General features: G+C 44.1%; 1 protein-coding gene across 4 annotated transcripts in view; it reads right to left on the bottom strand.

Moving 5' to 3' along the window:
* MUL1 (mitochondrial E3 ubiquitin protein ligase 1) overlaps window positions 1–27595 on the bottom strand; it is a 934495-nt gene that overhangs the window by 435791 nt on the left and 471109 nt on the right. The window lies entirely within an intron of this gene.

The raw sequence follows: 27595 nt of genomic DNA, 5'->3' as shown, positions 1-27595 counted from the left end.
GATAAAGAGCAAAGTGATCCTAGCTATTTTTTCTAAAAGATCAAAATCCAAGTGCTCAGTAGATGATATGCATTCTAACCCTGCTAGCCCCATTGAGGTAAATGTTACAGAGGCATTAAGAGGGGCAAACATGAGTGCTAATGCCGAACTTCCAGCTATATCAACTGGGAATATAGACAGGTCCTCGCAGGTGATTGCATGTGAAATGGGCATCACTTGTACTAATCGCTTTTCAGTGTTGGAATGGGAATCAAGGGAATTAAGTGAGGTCTTATCACAAGGGCTGGGGGGGACTGTGGAGGCTGTGAATAGTCCAGGTGAATGCTCCAGATGTTTGAATTTTAATAATTTAATCATGATGAAAATGGAAAGCCTGGTAAGGGATATATATCTATTATTAAGAAATTCATGATGGACTTTACAAAACGGGAGGAACTACACATAACAAACACTCTACACCCAGTGTTAGTGTCCAACCCGGTAAAAGGAAGCCCCTATCTTGCGATCGGCCCCACCAAACCAAACAGCAGGAGCGGCCCTATCTAAACCCAATACACAAACAGCCCCATTATGTGTCTCCAAAACTGTAGTAGAGTTACGACCCAAAATCCCAGCTCATAACCCCCTAGCTAAAATACCCGCCAGGCAAAACACCTCGGGCTCATATGCCGAAGTAGCAAAATTGAGGGGGTCAATATCACAATGCAGAGTCCTGCAGGGGGATAATAAATATTATAGTGACATGGCTGAAACAACTAATTGGAGTAACAAACAGATAAACACACCATACAGATCCCCTTGTGGTATTGTCTACATGACCGGGGTCACCAAGCTTGGAGCTGCTAACACTTATGAGAACAGTGAATTCATACGCAATAAAGCCATTGCGCAGATCAGTCATTATGGAGGATATGTTTAATGTTAAAAGAATTTCCTTGCCTAGTTCATCAACAGACTGTATTGAGATATAGTTTGGTAACACAGCAATTGCAGAGAACCTAGTAGCCCTACAGTATAGGACATGCCCCCCTAGGAATTGTAACATACAAATCAGACACGCACCTCTATGGTCTAAATCTAGGCCCGAGGACGCATCGGGTCTAAACAACATAGACTGACCATTAAAGGATAACTATCTGAATAGTGTAACACAAACACACAATATGTGGAAGCCCGAACGTCAGACCAATTTCACCACAAGCCTTATAGATAGGCTATAAAGATTAATGATGAGGTTGTTCCTCGGGGGGAAGAAAGGTCTAATGAAGTGGTCAACGCTCAATATCCCCTAACAACAGCAGTTGGAAGACTAGCTTCAGAAGTAGTTCACACAGAGAGGGTTACAAACACAAACATGATTAAATTGCTTTCCTGGAACATAGCTGGGCGTCATAAAAATATGGCAAATCCAGAATGGAAAGAATTCATAGATACGTTTGACATCTGTATGTTCCAGGAAACATGGAGCATGTCTCCCCTATATAAATGCGGATATTCCACCCACTTTATTCCGGCAATTAGTTCAGGGAGAGGTCGCCCATCGGGAGGACTGCACGTATGGTTTAGTGTGGCTTTGAATTGGGCACTTACTGCGCATACTTTACAGTCGCAGGACATACTACATATCTCCACTAAGGGCTCCCATATTGGAAGCTCGATGGAGCTGTTTAATGTTTATGCTATAGGTTCCCCAGGAGGTCAAACTTCACCCACTATAGCCTTACTCGAGGTGGCGCTAGCAGGTATCCCCCCATTGCCTAGCATTATTGTAGGGGGAGATTTTAACTATACATATGAACCCTTAAGTAAAGAAGATCTCCTGGGACTTAACGAAGAGGATTCTAGACAGTCCATCCCGCCTCTAACCATAGCGCCAATCAGAAAATGGACGCCAAGAGCGATCCAAATAAATTCCCTAACACTAGAATATAACCTACGTACCCTGAACGGTAGGACAACCTCAGACCCAAATGGTATGATGACCTATAACAGATTTAGTTGTCCATCCCGTATTGATTACATTCTGCTCGATACCGGTTCCTGGAACAGACTAGTTGACATGGAAGTCAGACAGTCACAGGATAGCAATCATAATCCACTTTGCATGGAAATAAGATGGGGTAATGAGAGGAAAGCATTAAATGGCCCACTTATGATCACAAAAGAAGTAGTTCCATCTAATTGCAAACGCAGATTAAAGTGGAACAGGGTGATGTGCCAAGAAGATATTTTGATCCGTATTAAAGAACTAGTAGAGGCAGAAACTAGGGAACTCCTATCCCATACCTCCGCCCAGTCAACCGAACAAAGTCGGAATTTTATAGACTCCTACAAGAGTCTAATAGAGAAAATTGGTTAATTCTTCACTATAAGAGATACTAGTGGACCAAGGAAGAAGAATCCACCAAAAAGTGGCACCCTATGGTATACAACAGGTTGTAGGGAAAAGAGAAGGGCTATAGCAAACGCCATTAGGAGAAAGGACGCTATAGCAGTTAGGACGGCTAGAAGGGAATATAGCGATTGCATTAAAAGTGCAAAGAAGGACTGGGAGGAAGAATATTGGCAACAACTTAAGATCGCTGCCAGTTCGAAGAACTCTACCCTGTTTTGGAACTTGATAAACAAACTTGACAGGAGGGGAGTAGAGCCCCTCCCAAACCATATAACTGAGCAACAATGGCATTCCCATTTTTCAAATCTGTATTGTGGCGAAGATGATTTAGTTCAATTATGGAGGGTACAAAATGACTTTATTAATGAGGAACTTACACCTGTAGAACAATTTGTAGACCGAGAAGTTTCTGATGCTATCAGGAGCATAACCCCCCTCTAAAGCGGCAGGCCCGGATGGGTTACCGGGCGATCTATACATACATGACCCTAAGCTGTGGTCTGATTTTATTGCTCCTCTAATGAATAGAATCCTTCATGGATCCTTCATGTTCCCTGACTCGTGGAGGGGCACTGAAGTTGTTACTATCCATAAGAAAGGCGATAGGGAGGACCCTGCCAACTACAGGCCGATTAGTTTAATCGACGCTGCTCAGAAAATAATTGGCAGGATCATTATAAATAGAGTAGGTATGTGGCTAGAGGAGGGGAATATACTGTCCCACTTCCAGGCGGGTTTCCGCCAGAATGTGGGTACTATGGACCAGGTTTTCAGGTTTTGGGCAATATACTAGAAATCAGTAACCATTATGAAGGGGAATTTATATCTGGCCTTCATAGACCTCAAAAGGGCCTTTCATTTGGTGCCTCGTGATAAACTCTGGAGGGTGCTGCTGGAAATGGGGTTCCCGCGTTACCTCCTGGAGTTTATAGTTAAACTTCACGTAGATAATTATGCTAGAATTAGATGGCGGAATCAGAGACAGCTAACAGGGAGGGTGCCTGTGGATAGGGGGGTACGCCAGGGCTGTGTGATGGCCCCGACATTGCTCTCCCTCTTTATCAATGGGGTGGTAGACCATTTGAGGGAGGACAATGCCGATGCCCCTGTCCTGGCGGGGGAGAAAACACCAACCCTCCTCTTCGCAGATGACACCCTCCTGTTGTCCAAAACCCCTTCGGGGCTGCAGAAACTACTGGACAGATTCAGTCTATTTTGCGATGAACGCAGGCTGACCATTAATACATCCAAAACCAAGTTAATGGTGCTGCCCCCTTCAAAAAAAGCAAAGAAAATTAATATCACCCTTAATGGGTCGCCTCTTGAGGTGGTGGAGGATTTTGACTACCTGGGAATCAGGATTAACAATAGAATGAAATGGAACTCCCATGTTGCCAAGATGCTGCTAAACCTCAAGAGAGTCTCGGGAGCCAGTCTGAGGAGTCAGCGTATGTCAGTCAGCAGGCCTATAGCCCGGGCTCTAGCTGTATATGAAGGGAAGGTGCTGTCCTCCGCAGTCTATGGGTTGTAACTGTGGGGCTGCGAAAATGTCACCGTTCTGGCTAGAGCAGAGAATACGTTTATAAGGGACTTAGTTGCCGTTCCTATCTCAACCCCATTGAAGCCCCTTTTTCATGATATGGGCAAACGCTCGATTTTAGACATAGTACTCCTTCGCCCTGTGCTGTTCTGGGTGCGCCTGAGAAGGACCCCCGAACTAGCAAATTACGCCCTGGTGATGGACGAACTGATAGCCTTGAATAGTGCGAATAAGATCCAGTGGCTAAACAAATTGAGGCAAATGGTCATGAAGCTGGGATTGGCTGAATCCTGGACCTCACAGTCCCCTCCTCCAAAGCAAGTTGTTAAGAAAATCTACTGGGAGTGGGTACACACTGAGGAACAGAAGAGTACAAAATTGGAAGCTCTAACCACACAATTTTTGGAGCATAAGCCCACTAGGAGGTTTGAACCATTATTAGATTTCATCCAAATACCAAAAGACAGATCATTTTTTTTTTAAATGAGGTATGGGACACTACCCCTTAACAAATTTATTAGGGGATGGAAAGGAACACGGGTCTCAAATGGCACCTGTCCAAGCTCTCCATGTGAGACCGAATCCCTACCACACTTTCTGTTTGGTTGCAAAGCATACAAGAGGGCGAGATCGCAATGGTTGAAGCCAGTATGCAGGGAGTTGGGGGTTAGAGATTTTAGGGTCGCCCTCCGCATTCTCTTAACCGATACAACATCTTTATTTGTTGTATGCGGAGTTGCAAAGTACCTATCAAGTGCATGGCTCACTCGCACCAGATTGCTAAATACTAATAAAGATCCTGCATGTACAGAAAGCCCATATGTATATTACCGTTGTTGCACTTTAGTACCGCTATCAGAGTTGTTTTAAAAGTGTAAATAATATTTTTATTGGTTTTTATCTTATGAATTGTACATTTTTATCATGTATGCCATTAACTTGAATGTTTGTACTTTTATGATATGATTATATCGAATAAAGTATTACAACAATAATAGGAAAATACACCTTCGCTAGGGAAGGATACTTGCACCTTTGCTTTGTAGATTTGTCAAGTGCATTTTATGGGAGACGTTGGGAGGGATGGGAGCCCCGGAGGATAATATTAGTTTCTTATCTAAAATCTATGCTCGTCTGTCCGCAAAGATACGTTATGGAATACATGGGGAATGCAAAAAGCACTTTAATATTACACATGGAATAAGACAAGGCTGCACACTTGCACCTCTTCTGTTTTCACTTCATATAAATGGCGTTGATATTTTACTACAGAATTTGGGGGTAGATGTCCCAATGATCGGTAAGCGGGCAACACTCCTATTATTGTACGTCGATGATGCTGTCCTAATTTCAAGGACAGCGAACGGATTACAGTCCCTGATGGACAATTTTACTAGATTTATGACGGAAAACATTTAAAAATTAACCTGAGTAAGACTTTGGTTATGTACTGCGGTAAAAGGAATATTAAAACAAAATCACATTATATTAACGCTACATTAATAGAGAGAACGTTTACATGTTCTTACTTAGGGATTCCTTTTAACAGTAAAGGTACTTGGAATACACATATAACTCTATGCAAGTTGAAATTTGTGAAATTGGGGAAGGCTATTTTTAGATTCTCCCAAAAAATTGGTAAAAAACCTGTACGGGAGATTCTCAAGCTATACGGAGCAAAGTGCATCACCGGGGAGCACTATGGGGCCAGACGGATACTTTGCCATTACAAATTCTTGCAAACAACTTTTTAAGACGTTTGTTAGCCGTACCGGCCTCTACCCCTTTCATTATCTTGCATAGAGAAACCGGAACACCATATATACACGATTTGATTACCATAGCCGCCTTAAATTTGTGGCACCATATCTGGACTAGGGAAGAAACTCGCTTTACGAGGGATATTATTTTAGACTGTTTGTCCCCAGACCGATGCAAGAAAATACCTTGGTTAAGTATATTAGTGGTCTCTTAGAAGAATGCAACTTGCCCCTGAATGGAAATCAACCTGAAGACATACAACACATCAGTAAGGTTGATTTGAAAAGGAGTCTCCTGAATGTTAGGACAGCCTTAAGAGATGAGGTTTCAGGTTCTAAGAAAATTGCTATATCTTATCTTAAGGGACCAATCGCCATGGGTCTGCAGCCATACCTCGTTTTTATAACTAATGTACAGCATAGATTCTACCTAACCAGATACGGATGAATACATTACACCATCTTTTTGCTTTTCCTAAAAGGGGCAAGTGGTGTGCTAATCTTCCAAACTGCCCGTGTGATGGTAGATCCAAACAAAGCACCCTTCACTTTTGACTCTTTTGTAATTTGTATATAGAAATTAGAAAAATGTATCTCCGTCCAATTTTTAAAGATAATTGCCTGTAATCCTATAAAACTTCTTTTAATTATTTACAGAATTTGGAAAGAATACCAGTCTGCAATGCAGTAATTTGTTAAATAATGTCAGCAAAAAAACAAAGGAATGACCTTGTTCACTTAGAAAAATTGAACTAAGAATTACTATAGGTATACATGTATAATGATTGTGCTTATTTTAATTATGTTAAGATAATGTTTTTTTTGCATAGTCTTGGTTATAAATGGATTTTATTGTATTTCATAGAATGCTTTTATGGACATTTTGTATGATCCGAATAAAGCTTGATTTGATTGATTGATTGAGTACATAATTCTGTGTGGGTGGATAGAGAAATTTCCAGGGCGTATTTGCTCTACTTGCAGATTCGTCACCTTTTGAATAAATTCCCCCAATAGTCACGAGACAAGGTGTGGGTGCATGGCTGTTTTTACCAAGAACTTCTCAAGGAACCAGCGAGCAAAGTGACTTTCCATTCTCCCTTCTGAGTTCAAATGGTAATGCTACGCAAAAGTGTAGAGGGACACCCAACTCACCACTTTGCAGATGTGTGCTATCGGAACTCCTGTTGCCATTGCAGAAGTACAAAACTTGCTCTGGTGGAATGAGCTTGAATACTTTCTGATGGCTCTTTGTTAGCCAGAGCACTGCACATTGTAATTCATAGAGTTATCCATCTTGATAATGTCCTCTTATGCACTTTTTTGCCTTTCACCTTCTCCATATAGCCCACAAACAGCTGATCATCTAGCCTTAACTCGCATGTTCTGTCCACATAGAAGCTAACTGCTCTCTTATGATCAAGACGATGCAGTCTCTGTTCTTACTTGGTTGCCTGTGGATGAGTGAAGAAGGTTGGGAGTCTGTTTGGCAGCCTTGGTTTTAACACCAATCTGTTAGGACTGAAAGAAATGAATATATGTTTGACACTAAACGCTTGCAACTTGCTAACACGTCTAGCTGGTGTGTTAGTGATCAGGAAGACTGCCTTAAATGTGAGTAACGTAAAGGACAACTATGTAATAGTTCAAAAGGGGAAAATAAAAGAAACACGAGAACCAAGTTGTAGCCCCATTGAGGCATCCTAAAAGGGATTGGTGGAAACTTGTTAATTGTCCCTTTAGGAACCTCATAACTATGGATGGTTTGAAAAGGGACAGCCGGTCAGGTAAACAAAGAAAAGCCGAAAAGTCTGATAAGTGAGCTTTAGCAGTACCCACTGCGCCCCACTGCTGAGCTAGTGAAAGGACAATCCTAAGATGTTAGACAGATGAACCTGAAGAGGGTCTACTAAGCTGTCTACATATCAATTGGTAAATGAATTCCATCTGCCTCAGTACACTATCTTGGGGACATGACTGTGGGCACACAAATTAATATCCACACCTTCAGAAGGTAAAGAAAGAGATCTCATGTTGCCCGTTAAATCTCTAGAAATACAGGTGGAGGCTTTAGCAGTTGGGATGAAGAACCCGCCATGTGACTGCAACAAGAGGTCTACTCTGTGAGGGAGACAGAGCGGAGGGCACAGGGAGAAGCGAATAAGGTCTACATTTTACACCCTTTGTGGCAAATCTGGGGGCAATGAGGATTACTTGGGCCTGATCAAGAAAACTTTTCCTTAGAATTCGAGCATTCAAGGGAATGGAAGGAAACACATAATGAAGCGAAAAGTTCAACTTCAACTGAAACACATCCCCCAATGCTCCCTGCATCGGAAACTAGAGGTCACAGAATTTCAGGAATTGAGCGTTCTCGTGAGTGGCACACAGGTCAATATCAGGAGTCCTCCAGAGCTGGAATATGTCCTGGATTACTTCCGATTCCAGATGCCACTTGTGGTTGGCAAGATGAATCTTACTGAAACTATCCACTAGCACATTGAGCATACCTGCAAGGTGATGTGCCACCCGGCAAATCTAATGTTCCTGAACCCAAGACTAGAGTCTCAGAGCTTCTTGGTAGAGAAGTATGACCCTACTCACCCCTGCTTGATGATATACTACATAGTTTATTGTCCATCAAGATCTGAAAACACTGATCGCTGAGGGAAGTGAGGAAGACCTTGAGTGCCAAAATTATGACCTGTAATTCCTAGAGGTTAATGAGCAATCTCCGTTCATCTAGGGACCAGGGGCTTCTGATCTCACATTCTTCCAGATATATTACCCACTCTAGAGTGGAGGCATCAGTGATACCTGTTGCCACCGGAGGGATAGAGTGAAATGGACTTACTTGGGATAGATTGTTGTCCATCCTCTACCACTGTAAGGCCACTAAAGTGTTATAAAATGTGCTTGAACCACTGCCTACAAAGACATCATTGGAGTGCCCTCATGTGTCAGCATGCATAGGTGACCAGAAGGATGAAGGAGGATTGCAGACCGTAGAGGCATAAGACCATCAGGACTGGAACAATCACTCCATTTTGAAACATCACAATCATAGCCTGGATGTTGTGAACCTTCTGAGAAGAAGGGAAGGCTCATTTTGCAATGGTATGCCATCCCGTCCCTTCCAATTTATCACGTCTTCAAGCAAAGCATTGCTGCAAGATACCTTGCTGTGCTGCACAAAAGGGAGAGAGCAGGAATGTGCCATATTTGGCATATTCCTGTCCTCTGTTTGTGATGGCGCAACATGTACTGCTTGCACCAGAGCAGGCACCCTTGCACAGGGGTGCAGTATTGTTTTTGTGCAGGAAGGGTCATCTTCCTGCACAAACACAACGCTGAAAGACACTTCCCTCAACTAAGTGTGTTGCAGAATGCCGAACACTTAGAAAGCGGAAACAATGAAAATATATAGACACATTTCTCCTCGCTGTACCTCCCCTGGGAAGGTGTAGAATGTTGACACATTCCCAGATTTATTCGGGGAATGCACCAAAATCAATGGATGGATGCATAGAAATATCCATGCTTCACCTATGGAACGCCTTGTCAGGGCAGAGTAGCGCAAGGCAATGACTTGCGCAGCCTTTTGTTAATCCAGCCAGGCTTGGTAAATCTCATTCTAGGTTTTGTGTAGCCCTGCACTGCCTTGCGCGGGTAAAGGGCAATGCAAAACATTGATAAATATGCCTCTGGATGCACTGTAATGTAACTAGGGGAGACGTAGAATTGTTGATGGAAAAGTTCATATTGACCGACAACTTGTCAGTTGTGTGCAAATGGTAGGACACATCCCTGGTGAGTTGGCTTTTAGGAGCCAGTTATCCCGGTAAAGGAATTCTGGAATTAATTGTCATCTGTGATGGTCTGAATCTACCACCACCACCTTTGTGAAGACTGGAGGAGCAAAGTGAGGTCAAATGGGAGAACAGCAAACTAATAGTGTTCGGATCGGACCGTGAAGCCTAGAAAATTCCTGTGTATCTGCAGGATAGGAAGGTGGAAGTAGATATCTTGCAGGTCAACAGACACAATCTAGACTTCCATTTCCAGTGCTAGAAGAACCAGAGCTAGGGACAGGATCACTAGCCCCTCTCCTGCTCTGGAACACACTCCAGAGTACCCATTACTAGTAAGGTCAGAACCTCTTGCTGAAGGACAGTCAGATGGTCTGGCAGGAGTACTGGTAACTGGAAGAGATGGTTGAGGGTTCTGCTGGAAGGGTAGGGCATACCCCTTCCCACAATCTACAAGACCCAAAGGTCTGGAATCCTCAAAACTTGTGAAAGGTCTGAAGTCCTCCAAACGTGTGAAAATGGGATGTCTGTCCCCAAAATGACTGTGTGTGTTCGGACAAGGGTAACTATGGCTGTTTCCCTGTAGTGGTTGGGGAAGAAGAGGAGGAAGGAGAAAGGGGTAGAGCATCTGCTCTTCCCTTGCTTTGTCCTCTGTACTATTTGTAGAGGGAAGATCCCCTGTTGTTGGGGCTGCTGTTGGGTGTATTGCTGATGGTCCCAAAAGTAAATCCCCTGCAGAAACCTCAGATTATGTTGTGGGAAAGGCACCAGGTGTTAGCTTGGGTAGAGAGACAAAATATTGAAATAAAAATATTGAGATACAATAATATTGATGTTTTAATTTCGATGGTACAGAATATCGAAGTGCAAAATATCGACAGACAGAATATCGTTTTTAAGGTATGTATGTTACTAATATCGAAATTTACTAATATCGAAATTTTATTTAGTGTTATGTATTTTATTATGTTGTTTATATGTTTGTTAAATATGTTTTTTAATGTATGTTTTGAAATTAGTAATTTTGTTTACATTTTGCGTTTTAGTATCAGAGCGGGTTATGGGTTTATAGGGGAATAGGGTGGGAAGTAATTTAATAATAATGAATGAATTAATAATTAAAAAAAAATAGTTGTAATTAATAATTAATTGGTAATTAATTATTATTAATTAGTTAATTGAATTAATTACAGTTAATATTGTAGTATATACCATTGTTTGTTATTGTTAATTAATAATTAATTGTTAATTAATTAGTATTAATTAGTTAATTTAATTAATTAGAGTTAATGTGCTAATATATTTATTTTTTGTTATTGTTAATTAATAATTAATTGTTAATTAGTTATTATTAATTAGTTAATTTAATTAATTAGAGTTAATGTGCTGATATATTTAATTTTGTGTTATTGTTAATTAATAATTAATTGTTAATTAATTATTAATAATTAGTTAATTAAATTAATTATAGTTAATGTTCTAATATAAATAATGTTTTGTTATTGTTAATTAATAATTATTTGGTAATTAATTATTATTAAGTGATTAAATGATGTGATTTATTTATGTGTAGTGGGTTGTGTGTTTATAGGGGAATAGGGTGTTATATAATTAAATTTAACTAATTAAAGAGATTGTATTTATTTATTTGTATTTATTGTTAATAAAATGGCAATTAATATGTGTTAATTAGGTCATTTATAATTGCATCAATTTAATAATATTAATTGTTATTAATTGATTAATTGATATTTATATTAATTGTGTTTTTGTATGTGTAGTGTGTTGTGTGTTAAAGGGGGAGTAGTGTGGGAAGTAATTTTTACCCCCATGCTATCCAACGCTTTCTCTACTGTTGCACCCTCTGGAGTGGGAATAGTAATGTTTTACCCTACGCTATCCAACGCTTTCCCTACTGTTGCACCCTTTGGAGTGGGAATAGTAATTTTTACCCCTACGCTATAAAACGCTTTCCCTACTGTTGCACCCTCTGGAGTGGGAATAGTAATTTTTACCCCTACGCTATCCAACGCTTTCCCTACTGTTCCACCCTCTGGAGTGGGAATAGTAATTTTTACCCCTACGCTATCCAACGCTTTCCCTACTGTTCCACCCTCTGGAGTGTGAATCGTAATTTTTACCCCTACGCTATCCAACGCTTTCCCTACTGTTGCACCCTCTGGAGTGGAAATAGTAATTTTTATCCCTACGCTATCCAACGCTTTTCCTACTGTTGCAATATGTGGTGTAAGTATATATATTCATTTATATGTAGAGTTTTTAATTTATTTTAAACGTATATGTATTAGTTATTATTTTTTAAAATATGTTTTAATGTTTTTATTTAATATTTGAAAAATTATATGTATTTTTAAAAAATGTTTACATTATTATTAATACATTTAAAAAACGATATTTTTAATTTCGATATTTTTGTACTAAGATATTTTTTTTCGATATTTTTGTACTTACCTTTATGAAGATATAACTCCGATATTTGTGATGTCGATATTTTTGTGTCGATATTTTTGTATGTAGATATTTTGTCTGTCGATATTATGTCAGATTCGCGACATTGAATGTGACAAAGTCAGGGTTGTAGAGACTTACTTCTTGAAGTATGTCGGAGAGACTCCTGCCTCTTCTATAATTTTTTCTTTTTTCTTTGGTGACTTTGATGAAGATGGCTACTGCAGCAACTTCAATCACTGTCTCGATTTTGACGTCCCCAATGCTTGTCTTGTGCTAGGCCATAAACATCTTGGCCTCTTGTTCTTTAATCACCTTTGTATGCATACACTGACATGATTTGCAGGCCTGCGGGTCGTGGTCAAATCCCAGGCACCAAAGGCACATGTTGCAGGATTTCTGATGGAGATTTGGCCATTACAATCTCTGTATGGTTTAAAGCCATACCGCTCGGCTGGTATCATCGTGAGGTAACTGTAACCAAACTTTTTATATTTTTTAAGAAATCGCCCATGACATCAAGACTCCTGAGAAGAGTTTGTAGTGCTCCAGAATGTGCAGGTGTAGCACAAAGAAGGAAACTGATGTCAGCACTCCTAAAGGGGAATTTTATGGCTCTAATGACTTCGCAGTGATGCCATGTATGGCAATGAAGTGGAGCCAGCACATTATATTTGCATAGGAGAGCTATTGAAGAGTTTCCCGATCCTGATTGGCACTGGGGATATTCAAAAAGATGAGGAATTTGCAGGTAGAAGTATCCATCAGAAAGAAAAGATCTGTGAGATGTTGTCAGAGTTAAGAGCATGAGAGAGACAGAGGAGTAAGTTGAGTGAGTAGAGAAGATAATGAGGAAGAATGAGTGAAGAAATGTATAAACTAACAAGGATTAAATGAGGTGAGTGAGGAAAGTGACATAATGAGCAATCAGTTAGTTATAGTTAGTGAATAACTGTGTAAGTGAGGAGTACGTTACAAAATGGCCCCAGGTTATTTGTCACTGACAAACAGCTCTATTTTGTAACCAGCAGCACTTTGAAGTTTGAGTGAAGTCAACAACCATACAAGTATCAGAATCCAGACAAAATGGACTCATGCTATACATATTAGGCCTTTGGCTTTAATCCGTCCCCAAATGGCCATTATAATACCACTTTCAATAATTTTGTTTCTGGTGCACTCAATATAGGCAATACTTTATGACCGAAAGGATTTTAGCTCTGGGAATGGTCAATGTAGATTAGAAGCATAAAAAGATAGAGGTATTCACAGATCTTCAATAGCACTGGATATCAGATTATCAGCAACAGAGCAGCACAGGGGAAACAGCATTCTTGCTCCTCTGAGGAAGAGCAACCCAAACATACTTTTCATTGCTTTTTTTTTTTTTTATTTATTTATTTTTTTAGTTTTTTTTTTATTGAGAGTTCAATTATAGCAATACAATACAATAGAAATCCAATTAACACAGTACGTGGAGGAAAAAAGCTGAAACACATTCATACAAATTGTCATTTTAACCTTTTAAGTTATAAAGTGCACATTTGTGTAAGAGCAGACAATTAATAAACTGGTTCAAATAGCCAAAAGATTTTGTTTAGAATTGAAAGAATACATAACATACATATACAGTAAATGTTCTCATGTTTTCATGTTTTCACATTTAATATTCCAAAGCTAAGTTCAAAAGTGCAGTGTGCGGAGATAGAACCATCAAACTAGACTAATAAATATTTTCGATAGAGCTTAAATAAGGTTAAGTAATGAGCAACCCAAACATACTTTTCATTGCTGATGAAAAAACAACATGAAATGTATAAGGGGTGAAGAATTTGATTAAATGCTCATAAGACAGCACATGCCATACTTAAATTCAAGGTTTAAAGACCTAAAGGATCAATATCTGATAAGGTACTTTAGAGGGCGGATTTGGGTGCTAGGTAGGAAGCTATTTGTAGAAAAGCTAATTTGGGGCTTTCACTCTACCATTTTTGATTATTTCTCATAAAGCAAGCCCACCATTGTTTTCAGTGTAAACAATATTCTGGAGACAACCACAGACCTATAATTACCAGCATCTTGAATTGCAATAATCAGTACTCACTTCTTAGTGCTCCCAGGGAAAGTGTAAAAATCACCTTATGATTATTATTTAGACATTTCACAACTTGTGGCAGGCAAAGAAAACATTCTCCCCTGGAAAAAATATACCTGAGAGAAAAAGTTAGCTCTTTCGCTCTGATTGCTATATTTCTTTTAAGTCAAAACAGTTTATGATCTGTGATGAGATAGTGGCACGAAGGAGATGTGATCTTGGTGTGATGAACACCTAGTCAAACTGTTTGAATTTATATCAGGAAAAAACTTGTGTTGGCAACTATTAAGTACAAATTACCTAGAAATAAAGGGTGTATTAAGTGACTGCAGCAACCTGATAACTGAATGCCCTCATTATAGGTGATTATGAAAGTATGTAGTAAATGGACAAATTGCTAAGAAGTATAAAAAAAAGAAAGCTGCAGGGGGCACTATGTGATGCTCAGGATTTAAGTTAATATGAGTATTAGTACTATTAAAAATTTCACACCCTAAAGAAGGGGTTATAGTAACACATAACAATAAAGATGTGTTGGGTTTAGTTTTTAAATCATTAAGCACTTAGGAAAGATGAATGTATCGTGAACATAATTTTTTGTAAATTGACTGGGAACTAATCTAAAAGTTGTGTTAGTAAATGTGATACAGAAAAAATTCCCTGAGTAACACACAAGAAACTAAATTAAAAATTAGATGTTACTACTATAACTTTCATATAAATACAATGTTGAAAATATTCATTTAATAACAATAGTGTTATGGTTATTTATACTCCCCTTCAGAATTATGCATTTCAAGTTTTGGATCCTATTATGAAAAAACCCTCTGTTAATCAGTTAACATCCCATTTGAAAAATTGGTGAGATTTTAATCATTTGTGGCCACAATTACTATCACACGTGATTGATTCATAACAATCAGTCAATCAGAAATATAAGGCTTCAAAGGGAAGGACCATCTGCTCTCAGATGTTTGTATTTAAATGAAACCTTTACGCAGACATTATCAGATCTTCCCCAAGTTAGGATGATGTGTTCATTTGTTTGATATCTACATCAACCTCAAGACACAGGCCGTAGGCATCAGGTGTAGTGGTTGTTCTAGGCGTCAGGTTTCTTTGTCCTCAGCAGGCTCTGAGTATTTCTTTAGTGATTCTTTTGAACAGAGCTGCTGGAGATCCGGTCTTCGTTGAAGGAAGTCAGTCCTTATTATTATTATTATTATTATTATTATTAAAATTTATAGAGCGCGTAGTCACCCTGAGGTATCCCAGCGCTGAAGAACCCTACACCAGTGGGGGCTGGGGGTGGAAAAACAGAAGCAAAACGAATAGTTGATTAGGTCGGGGTGGTTAGAGTTTAAGGGAACAGGTGGGTTTTAAGTCGTTTTCTGAATCTTAGGTAGTTCGATTCTTTCCGCAGGTCTCGGGGAAGGGCGTTCCATAGACGCGCTGTGTGGATCGAGAAACGTCTACCACCCGTGCGGGTTTTCTTGAATCTAGGGACGGCGATGAGGGACTCCGTATCCGATCGAAGAGATCTAGGGGCTTTGTAGGGTTGTATGAATTTCCTCAAAATCGGCGGGCCCTGATTCTGCAGTAGCCTATGGGCCAAGCTTAGGGCTTTGAATGTTACTCGTTCCCTCACTGGGAGCCAGTGGAGGAGTTTCAGGGCAGGTTTGGCTGAGGTTCTGGCCGGAGTATGCGTAAGGATCCGGGCGGCCGCATTTTGGATTTTCTGCAGTTTGTTTAGGGTTGCTTCGGGAGCGCCCAGGTATATGGCATTGCTATAGTCAAGCCTAGACAATATGAGGCCTTGGATGAGAAGTCTTTGCGATGTAGGTGGAAGGAGGGGCAGGATCTTTCTCATCGATTTGAGTAGCCCGAAGCAGGTGCCTGCTACTTTTTTGGCCTGCGTGGTGAAGGAGAGGTCCGTTTCGATCCAAACTCCCAGGCTTTTTACTTCCTGTTTAGGGACAGGGGGGGGTCCCAGACATGGTGGCCAGATGTTCACAGGGAGGGTGAGTCCCTTCTGACCCAGAAGGAGAATGTCAGTTTTAGAGCCATTCAGCTTGAGGGCTGAGTTGTTCATCCACCCTTGGATCTGCGTCAGGCAGTTGAATAGGTCCGCTGGCTGCTGGCTAGGGTGGGAAAGGGAGACAACTAGTTGTGTGTCATCCGCATAACTGACAATGCTCACTCCGAACGGGATGACGACCTCCTCCAATGGGGACATATAGATGTTAAACAATGTGGGGCTCAGGGAGGAGCCCTGAGGTACACCACATTGGAGGGGTGTGTCGGAGGAGCGAGTGTCGTTTTCCCAGATCTGGAAGGAGCGTTGGGCCAGAAAGGAGGTAAGCCAGGATAGGGCGGTGCCTTCTACTCCTACCTTCTTGAGCCGCTTGACCAGGAGTTGGTGGTTGACGGTGTCGAAGGCCGCGCTCAGATCGAGGAGGATCACTGCCACTGATCCTCCCTCGTCTAAGAGCGCTCTGGCCTCCTCCACTGCAGCCAGGAGGGCGATGTCGGTGCCCTGTCCTGGGCGGAATCCTGTCTGCGAGTTTTTTAGCAGATTATTGCATTCAAGAAACTGGGAGAGTTTCTTATTCACCAGTTTCTCAGCAACCTTACTGGTCCCAGGGAGGAGGGATATTGGTCGGTAGTTGGCTAGTTCGGCTGGGTCCAAGGAGGGTTTTTTTAGCAGCGCCTTAACGACTGCCGCTTTCCACCTGGGTGGGACGACTCCCTGTTGAAAAGAGGCGTTAATCAGCTTGGTGAGGGGAGGGATGATGGTGGGAGCGACTTCCTTAAGGGTTCGGAGCGGTGCGGGGTCCCTAGGAGATCCGCTTTTGATGGATGTGAGCGTGGTCTCTACTTCTTCGTGGGTGATTTGTCCCCACGAGGTTAGGCGGGGGGTGATCAAAGTGTCAGGGGGCTCTTCGGTCTCGCTCACATTGGTCGGGGGGATGGAGTCAAGGATTTTTTGGATTTTTTCTTGGAAAAAATTGGCTAGCTGACTACATTTTTCCTGGTCTGCCCTTGGGTCTGGGGGGTTTCTAGGGGAGGGGTCAGGGACCTTAAGCAGTTCTTTCAGGATGGTATAGGTTTCTTTGCTTGAACATGCAGCTTTTTCAATTCGTTCCTGAAAGAATCGACTTTTTGTCTTGTCGATTGCGGATTTATAAGCTGATAGGGAGGTAGAGTAGGCGTCCTTATTGGCGGTGGATTTCTCTTTCCTCCATAACCGCTCCGCTCTTTTGCAGTCCTGCCGTAGCGACTTGAGCTCTGGAGTATACCATGGGGCTGATGGTAGACGCTTATTGTGTCTGAGGGAGGAGGTTTTGGGGATAAGGATGTCTAGGGAGGATGTGATCCAGGAGCAGAACTGTTCATCGGCCGTTATGGCGTCGGAGGACAGTACAGGGGTAGTTTTAGAGAGAATGTCCGACCATTCTGATGGTATGAGTTTATGCCATCGTCTGTCGTTGACTTTGACTTTCACAGGCTGGGTGGACACTATAGGGGCCTCCCATGAGAAGGGGACTAGAAGATGATCAGACCAAGGCAGTGACAGAGGTGAACAGGTGGTGATATTGGCATTAGTAAGGATGGGATCTAGTAGGTGCCCTTTATCATGGGTGGGTTCGTTATTGACCAACCTGATATTAAGTGACAGTAAGTCCACTAGTAGGTCCGAAGCAGATCGGTCAGTGGGATCTGTGAAGTGAAGGTTTAAGTCGCCCACGATGAGGAAGTTGGAAACAGAGGCGGCTAGTTGGGAGGTAGTTTCGGTAACTGCATTGAGAAATTTCCCAGGAGTACCTGGGGGCCGATAGATCAAAAGCCCCGAGAGGGAATGCATTGGGGAAGATTGAAGGGAGAAGTGACAGCTTTCGCAGTTATCAATTTGGGCGTCGCTGGTTCTGCAGGTAAGCTGTTCCCGGTAAATTATGGCCAACCCACCTCCTCTTCCTTTTGGTCTATGGAGGGTTTGGATGAGGTAACCTCGGGGAAGGGCGGATACAACGTCCGCGTCGGTGTTGTCGGAGAGCCAGGTTTCTGTGAGAAATAATGCATCTAAGCCTTGATCTTCGATCAATGCATTGATTTCTAGTGCGTGCTTGGGGAGAGAACGACAGTTGAGAAGACCCAGTTGAAGACTGGGGTTGGCTATGGTTTGAGTGGTTGGATAGCACCGCGGGCAGCTTGTGAAAGGTTTACCTGTATCATGAATGTAGCGACAACCATGGTTTTTTGTAGGTCTGAGATCCAAAAGCGTGTCTGCTGAGTATGTCAAACGACTGAGAGATGGATCTGGCAGAGTCCCTGGGCCTGGGTCCGTTCGGGCCCGGACGGGCACAGACGGGCTTGCCTTTGGCGGACCTTCGGCGCGCAAACGGCGCTCCCGCTGCGCTCGTCCGCTGCGCTTCCTGTGCATGCACATGTTTAAAGAGAGGGGGCGTGGCCTAAGTAGGCGTGGCCAGCGCGCACGCCTGTGCTGATGGCGGCCGCTGGAGAAGGAAGAGCGCGAACAGCGTTTAAGATCGGCTGTGCGCTAAGGACTTTGAGCAGATGCGCGAAAGAACACAGAAAAGGGTGAGTGACACCACACAGTTTTAAAAGCAGATTATAAAATCAAAGTGCAAAGTGCAATTACAGGAGTTCAGGAGATTACTGGCTGCAGGACAAGGCCCTCTTTGGCGCAGAATCTCAGGAAACTGCAGGCGGGCCAGTAGGGCTGGGGCCAAGCCAGTTCTTCTCTGCATTCTCCTCTGCTGGCCATCTTCTTTCATCCTTCTTCTTTGTAGGTATTATGAATCTGCCTCCTGGGTTCAGGGCTGCCCCCTAAATACTGCATTTAGGGGGCATTTTATGGGTCTCTGCTTCAGGTACCAATAAAATTCTGACCTTAGGGTGACTACACCCTTGGTGTGCTCACCCTATGTGGGAGAGGGGGCACAATCCCTAACACTGATTGGAGAGTGCCTGCCATCTGCAAGATGGTGGGCACTGAAGGGTGAGCTTCACCTCGCCTCTCCCACCTGAGGGGTGGGGTTGGCATAGGTGGGCACACCTTTTGGGTTGTTCTAATTTTTCCTGCCTGTCCTCCCACCGAAAAGGGGGAGAGACAGGAAGAGGGCCAGCTCCTGATAGCAGGAGAGGCTCGGGTCATGTTACAAAGGCGGCAAGGCCTTTGAAGCTCCCCTACCACAGATAACCTGGGGGGGCTGTGACCACCTCTGCCCAGGAAAGGCTTAGTTTTTGGGCTGAGGAAGCAAAGGCTCCCATCCCATTGGTCCAGAAACATGTCTTGTGATGGCAGGCTGGTGGTTACCAGTTGGGGAACCCACCAGAGGCTGTTCTCTTTTTCAGGGTGTATCTCTAAGATTCCCTCTGAGTGCATGGTATAATAAATCCCAACACTGCCATCAGTGTGGGTTTATTATGCTGAGAAGTTTGATACCTAACTTCCCAGAATTCAGTAAAGCCATTATGGTGCGGTGGAGTTCGTAATGAAAAACTCCCAGACTATATAATCTATATGGCTTCACTGCACTTAAAATGTCTAAGAATGGACTTAAACACTGTAGGGGTACAGTGCTCATGCAACTGTACTCTCACCAGTGGTATAGTGTACCCAGCTAGAGGGGTGGCTGACCTGTACCATAGGCAGTGGGATGCAGGCATGGCACACAGGTATGTGTGCCATGTCGACTCTTCACTTTTCTCTGCACCAAAGCACACAGCCTGCAATGGCAGTGTGTGTGTGTTAAGGTACAGGGCCTTTAAGGGTGGCTCAATATGTGCTGCAGACCATAGAGGGCTTCCCTGGGCACAGTGTCCTTGGTACCCATTGTACTTTTTCTAAGGGACCTACATGTGGCCAGAGAGGTGACAATTGGGGGCAAAAGGGTACCATTTTGGGAGAGAGTATAGTGCCCTGGAAACCTGATTGGCAGGGACACAGGGTACATCAAGTCAAAGTGCATCAGAAACCTGGCAAATAGTGTGTAGGTGGGTTACTGCAACCAGAAACCCACTTTTCTACAAGAGAGTGTTCCTAATAGCCTGGAGTGAAGTGGGCACTGTTTCTCACACTATTTACCTCTGCTTACCGCAACATACTGCTGTGCACACAGTGATAAAAAGGTGCATACAAATATTGCGATCCAACATACAGAGGAAAACTAGCACAGGAAACATTGCTTATGAGTGTCTCTATACTTGAGGGAGCGAGCCATGAATAAGAAGTGAGGACAGATGAGTGAACAGCGAATAATGAAAGGCAAGTGAGCAAATTAATGACATAGGTATCTATTGGTGCCACCTGACCACTTTTATAGCAGCATTCTAAAGAGGATTGGTGGTAGTGTTTCCCCATCAAAGGAGAAAACGTCCGCACATAATGTCAATACATATCTCAAAAGATCATTTAACGTGAAGTATTTTAGACAAATTTGTGTTTATATCATTCAAAGTGGTGCTATTATCGCCTGAAATACATCCACCACCTAAGATGTTAAAATGCACAAAATGTGCCAATATCAAGAAAAAAGAAATAGGATCATACAGCACTCCCAAATGCTTGTTACGTTACATCTATTGTTGTAAAATATCTTAAACTAGTTTCTTGGATTTGTCAATCAATGATATTGTATTTTGAATTTTTTCCTTATTCATTAGTATATAACAATTTATCACAACAGACTCCAAATTATGGATCCAGACCCGATATTAGACTTCCAAATCTTTATTTTCATAGATATAAAAACTTTCCAGCTCACACCGCCGACACGCGTTTCGTCTCAAGGAGACTTTTTCAAGGCAAAACGTATAGTTAAGAATCTTGATCAATTGACCCGTGTCGCACAAAAAAGGGGTAAGAGTATGGCAATACTGGTGACGTCTGCCACCTGGGTGCAATCCCAAGAATAATGGGTCAAGACGTAGTATTAGGAATCTTGATCAAAATGACCCGTATCGCTGAAAAAAAGGGAAAACATGGTAAGGATGGTCCCGTCTACCACCTGGGTGTAATCCCACAAGTATCTTGGCAAGACGGACTTGTATTCGGCTACCACAAATCACCTACTAGATATGAACTTGACACTTTGTAATCAAGGTCAAAATTCTCAGTTTTTATAAGTGAATCACTATTACTGCGTGGAGGTTGCTCTTCTGTATTGCGAAGAAAATCCGAGACCCTGATAAGTCTCTTTTAATCGGCCGACCGTCTATGGACCTCCACTGCTTGTAGCCCTTTTATAGCAGCATGACAGGTACAAAAGTATGAAAAAATCACCTAAAGACTGTATTTATTCCCTCTTTCAATACATACTTAAAACAATAAATGTAGGATGAAAACAATTTAAATGTGTTCTATTGCTGCCCTTGAGGCCTTCCCTGGTCACAGTGCCCTTGGTACCCATGGTACCTTTTGCAAGGGACTTACATGTTGCCAGAGAGGTGCCAATTGGGGGTACAAAGGTAAAGTTTGGGAAAAGAACACACACAGGCCCTGGGAACCTGATTGGGCGGGACCCAGGGCACATCAAGAAGTCTGGCAAAGAGTGGGGGAGGGGAGGGGTACTGCAACAGAAACCCATTTTCCTACACAAGAACCCCCCCACCTTCCAAAGCTCCAAAGGCCAGGAGACTCAGTCAAACCTGGGATAGTCTTCCTAGTCTTTGAGGCGAGGAAGTGTAGTGGAAGTGGTTTGCAAGTTACAGGGCCTACTCTGCCTCGCATCCTTTTTCCCAAATCAGTCCCTTTGGGGAGCTGGCCTACCTCAACAGTTTCGGGACCTACTTCCCAATGCTCCATTCCTAGCTCTTTAGTTTCTTTACCCCATCTTTTTATCTTGGGCTCACAGGTGCCTACCTCTGCAAAAGTCTAACATAGCCAGGGCAAGTCCCAGCTTACCCAAAGAGGTTACCCACAGCTTGAGTAACCCCACCATGACCAATAGGGTCAGGGTACCTAACTTGCTATTTGGCAGGGGGTTAGACCACCAGGCCGAGGACAGTGCTGCCATGAAGGTTAACACACAGCAGAGGCCACTGACAGCTGCCAGCACCCAGAACCACACCTTTAGCTCTGAAGGGGCTTACGTACAGACTTCTTTGAGTTCTGGTTGTCTGTCTGCTGTTTTAGGGTAGGGGGTCACTTCACTATGTAGTGAACACCCTTCTTCCACCCTCTGTTGTTCCATCTGAGGAGCCACCAACTCAGGCTGGACAGTTGCCTGACTAGTCAGGTCTTTTTGTGAGCTAAGGAGGACTACACCAGTTCCAAGTTGGAGGTCTACCTTACTAGGATAGAATCTCCCTCACCCACTGGAACTGTGGCTAACAGTTGTCCACCTTCTGTACACTGTCTTCTTTTTCTTTTGGGGCTTCTATGCACTAGCTGTACGTTCAGCCCCTCCCCCCCAGTCCTTGCATGAGGTCTGGCACTGGACCAGTACCTCACTGTGGCTACGACCAACCTCTGAGTGGTCACTCCCAAGGAGACAATCAAGGGGAGGGTGTTTGTTAACTACCACCTTTCTCGAAATAAAAGACCCATCCATTTCTAGGGGTACTATAGCCACAGCCACAGTGGCCTCCCCTGAGGGAGCCCTTACTCTTTTTGTTTTTCCTGGGACATACTGGTTGGCGAGCACCAACCTGTCATGCACCACTGTGTGACTGGCACATGTATCTCTCAGGACACGGGCTGGGATTCCATTCACCAGTAGGTAGTGGAAGTTTCAACTCCCCTCTGGAATCTCCAACTACCCTTTTGTGCCCATTTTCCAGTTGAAGGCTAGAAGGACTTCCTCATCTGAGAAACCACCCTCAGAGACTACACTGGCAACCTCTGGAGCTGCACTAGGGGGCTCTGCTTTGAGGACAGCTAGGGTCCTTGGTGTGGTGACCTGTCTTTTGACAGTTGTGACACCATACCTGTTGGAATCCCAACTCTTACCTTAGTACCCAGTTTTAGGTTGTGAGGTGTCTATCAATCAATCAATCAAGCCATTTGTATAGCGCGCTTCTCACCCGGAAGGGTCTCAAGGCGCTGGGGTAGGGGATACTTTACTGCACGAACAGCCAGGTCTTGAGTTGCTTCCTGAAGGAAAGGTGGTCCTGGGTCAGCCGAAGGTGGATGGGGAGGGAGTTCCACGTCTTGGCTGCCAGGTAGGAGAAGCATCTTCCTCCGGCGGTGGCTCTGCGGATGCGTGGTATGGCGGCGAGGGCAAGGCTTGACGATCGTAGCTGGCGGGTGGGCGTGTAGAAGGTCAGGCGGTCTTTGAGGTACTTGGGGCCTAGGTCGTGGAGAGCCTTGTGTGCGTGGGTGAGGAGCCTGAACGTGATCCTCTTGCTGACGGGGAGCCAGTGCAGGTCTCTCAGGTGGCCGGAGATGTGGCTGTGACGGGGGATGTCCAGAACGAGTCGTGCGTAGGCGTTCTGGATGCGTTGGAGTCTTTTCTGCAGTTTGGCTATGGTTCCGGCGTAGAGGGTGTTCCCGTAGTCCAGTCGGCTGGTGACGAGTGCCTGGGTGACCGTCTTCCTGGTCTCGGTGGGGATCCAGCGGAAGATCTTACGGAGCATACGCAGGGTGCTGAAGCACGATGAGGAGACGGCGTTGACTTGTCTGGTCATCGAGAGGGAGGAGTCCAGGATGAAGCCCAGGTTGCGTGCGTGGTCGGTTGGCTTGGGAGTGGAGCCCAGGGCAGGGGGCCACCAGGAATTGTCCCAGGCGGAGTGCGATGATCCCAGAATGAGGACTTCTGTCTTGTCTGAGTTCAGTTTCAGGCGGATGTTCTTCATCCACTCGGCGACGTCTTTCATCCCTTTGTGTAGGCTAGCTCTGGCGGTGGCGGGGTCGTTGGTGAGGGAGAGGATCAGCAGGGTGTCGTCGGCGTAGGAGATGATGTTGAGGTTGTGTTGTCGTGCGATAGCGGCAAGGAGGCTCATGTAGACGTTGAAGAGGGTTGGGCTGAGTGATGATACTTGTGGTACGCCGCAGATTACTTCGGTGGCCTCAGATCTGAACGGGGGAGGCGGACTCTCTGGGTTCTTAAGGCGAGGAACGAGATGATCCACTCCAGGGCCTTCTCTTGGATTCCGATGTTGCTGAGGCGCTGTATTAGGGTGCAGTGGCAAACAGTATCGAACGCTGCGGAGAGGTCCAGGAGGATGAGGGCTGCTGTTTCCCCGTTGTCGAGCAGGCATCTGATGTCATCTGTGACTGCGATGAGGGCGGTCTCGGTGCTGTGGTTGGCTCTGAAGCCGGACTGCGAAGGGGCAAGGATCCATTTGTCTCGAGGAAGACTGCGAGCTGTCTGTTGACGGTCTTCTTAATGACTTTGGCAGGAAAAGGGAGGAGCGAGATGGGGCGGAAGTTCTTGAGGTCGGTGGGGTCCGCTGTGGGTTTCTTCAGGAGGGCGTTGAGCTCGGCGTACTTCCAGCTCTCCGGGAAGGTGGCGGTGTGGAAGGAGGCATTGATGATGTCCCGCAGATGGGGTGCGATGATGGAGTCGGCCTTGTTTAAGACGTGGTGGGGGCAAGGGTCGGTTGGACATCCGGAGTGGATGGTGTTCATCGTGCGGATGGTGTCTTCGGTGCTGATCGGGGTCCAGTTGCAGAGGGTGGTGATAGGGGGTGCTGGTTCGGTGGGCCGACCCTCCTGGACAGGTTTTTTAGGGGGCTACCTGGGACTCCTTACTTTTATCTTTAGGAGGCTCACTGTCTTTCCTCTGGGGAGGTTTTTTAACCACTTTCTTTTGGTCACCCCCAGTGGACGTCCTGGTCACCCTTTTCTAACCAGTGGTCCGCATTCTTTCCCAATGCTTAGAGAGAAATTGGACCTATGCCTACCAGATACTGATGCAACTTTTCCTTAATATGTGTTGTTTCATAAACAAATTATAAAGACCATCATAATATTGCACTTTACTTCCAGTCAACCAGTCACCTAGTGTCTTCATTGAGCAGTCTACAATTTCCACGCAGGGCTTACTCTGGGTTTTATGAGACCCCCTGAATCTAATTCTATTCTCCTCAAAAGGGAGGCCAAATCCCTCAATCAGGGTGACCTTTATGAGTTCATAGGACTCTGCTTCTGCCCCATTGAGGGCAATTACCAGAGAAAAGTTCCCAAAGCAGTGCTCACCACTGAGTTTTCTTCCCTTTTCTGGCTACACAATCCCTCTTTTAGGCTGTGCACCACCTGGCGATATCATCACCATCCTCAAATATAGGGATTTGGGGCTATTTATTAAGTTGCTGTCACCATTGATGGGAGCTAGTCTCATCTCTGCTCTTTCCTTTTCTAGAGCCAGGAGTCTGGTCTCTAGGTCCAATCTTTTGGCCAACGTCACTAAGAGGTTGCTCTCCTCATTGAGGCAGTCCTTAATGGACTCAGAAGCACCAGACCCACCTGTGTGGGATCTAGGTGCCTTGAGTTGTATTTTTGGAGTCAGGGGCACAGGGGCCTTCTCCTCCATAGGAAGTAAGGGGGGTTAGAAGTTATCCTCATCCCCTATATCTTCTTCCCCATCTGAGAGGTCTTCACCTTGCCAACAGCTCCTGCAGCTTTTGTTTGGAGGGTTGGGACCCCGTGACAATGTTTTTCAGTTTGCATAGAGACCTTAACTCCCTAAATACTAGATGGAGGTAAGGGGTGAGGTCGAGCTCCTCAACCATGTTCGCTATGCCATTTGGTAGGTTTTCACTAACAGTTGAGGTCTTGTTAAGAGACATTCTGAAACAAAACTAAACCCTCTTACCCCTAAATATGGTAAGTTTTTATTTTTCTAAAACATTCTAAAGGAGTTAACCAAGGCCCTAACAAGACTTTGTAGTTTTGAAAAAAATTGCCAATTTAAAAAAAAAAAACAGAATTCTAAAGTAATTTTAGGAATTCAGTCATGTGGTCAGATGTTGACCAAGTCAGTTAAACAAATGCAAAGTTCTGACTCTGTATATACTATACCAAATGAAGGTATAGTGTGAGTCCAGTGGATCCAGCAAAGGCTTACAGAGGTTAAAGTAAATAGCAACTTACTCTCTATTTGTGGTAGTGTGGGCGAGCAGTAAGGCTTAATCAGAGGGTAGTTTAAAGGATGTATTGTACACACTAAGGCAACAAATGATTTCATACACTGAAAGACTGAACTCCGCCCAATTGTTTTGTATAAAAAAAATTCTTTATTGTATTTTATTTTTAGGACCAAGCCAGACTTGGTGCAGGTATGTACAATTAGTACCTTTCTAATAATACAGTTGAATGCAGTTGAACATAGATACAGGTAGGCCAAATGTTCAGGAACAATTGAAATTACTTTTAGATTACTTTGCAATTACTTTTTAGATTACTTTTCAGATTACCTTTTCTACTCCGTGTGATATGCCTAGATATCACACTGGCACATTTCCTAACTCAAAGGTAAGTAAGTCAGTTTTTGTAAATACACAGTTTCTAGGTTCTCATACAATTTCCAACTCCGCATAACTTTTTTCACAGAAAAGCAGTCAATGCGTTCCTATAGGAGGAAATGAATAAATGTAAGTACTTGGTTGGTAGAGTTGTGTTTCTGGGTTAGAATCAGGGTTCCCCCAGGGTCAAGGATGCACTCAGAGAACACCCTCAGCGGCACTAGGGCGGCCGGGTACAGAGAGCTGAGTCCCAATGTTATCCATTGGGGATTGGGGGCCTTCTGTTGGTGGCTGCTCATGGGCAGGCCACAAGGTTGTGGGAGCCAGGCTCCTAAGGTTCAGCTCAGGGCAAAGGATTAGATTTCGTGAACAAGGTGCACCCACAGCAGCACAGGGGCGGCCGGGTGCAGTGTGCTGGCTTGGCGTTGGTTGACTCGTTGTTTTCAATGGATGTTGCCGGTTTTGGGCTTTGACTGCATGCTCGGTCCAGGAAGTCTTCCAGGAGGAAACAACAGCTAAGCAGGTAAGTTGGAGGGCTCGGGGACATAGGTGCACCTCAGGTCCTCTTCTACAGGGTGCAGGGCGGCCGGACAGAGGGGGCCGTTTTGAGGTCAGATTCCACCGAATCGGGTTACTCACGGTTAGGAGTTCTCCGTGCAGAGGCTGCAGGCAACGTCGGGGAGTCTTGGAGGGGTCAACCCACAGTGGTCTCGGACTCTGGAGCACTGGTGGACCTCGCTGGAACCGGTGGGAAACTTGGACTCGGGCCATAGGCGTTGGGTGCAGTGGTGGTTCCAGGCATGGAGTTTCTTTTGCCTCAGTAGACTCAGAGTCTGTCTTTGGAGTTTCTTTTGAACAGAGCTGCTGTTCACAGGAGATCCGGTCTTTGTTCAAGGCTGTCAGTCCTCCCGGGGTTCTGGAGGTAGCTGGCTGCAAGACAAGGCCATTTTTGGCGCATCATTTCCAGAAACTACAGACGGGCCGGTAGGGCTGGGGCGAAGTCAGTTCTTCTCTGCAGTCTTTTCTGCTGGGCATCTTCTTTTCTACCAAACGTCCCAGAATTCAGTAAAGCCATTATGGTGCTGTGATGTTTGTAAT

This window comes from Lissotriton helveticus, chromosome 5_1, assembly GCF_964261635.1.
Source record: "Lissotriton helveticus chromosome 5_1, aLisHel1.1, whole genome shotgun sequence".
In the NCBI taxonomy this organism is placed as follows: Eukaryota; Metazoa; Chordata; class Amphibia; order Caudata; family Salamandridae; genus Lissotriton; species Lissotriton helveticus.
This window is presented reverse-complemented; position numbering and strand designations above follow the sequence as displayed.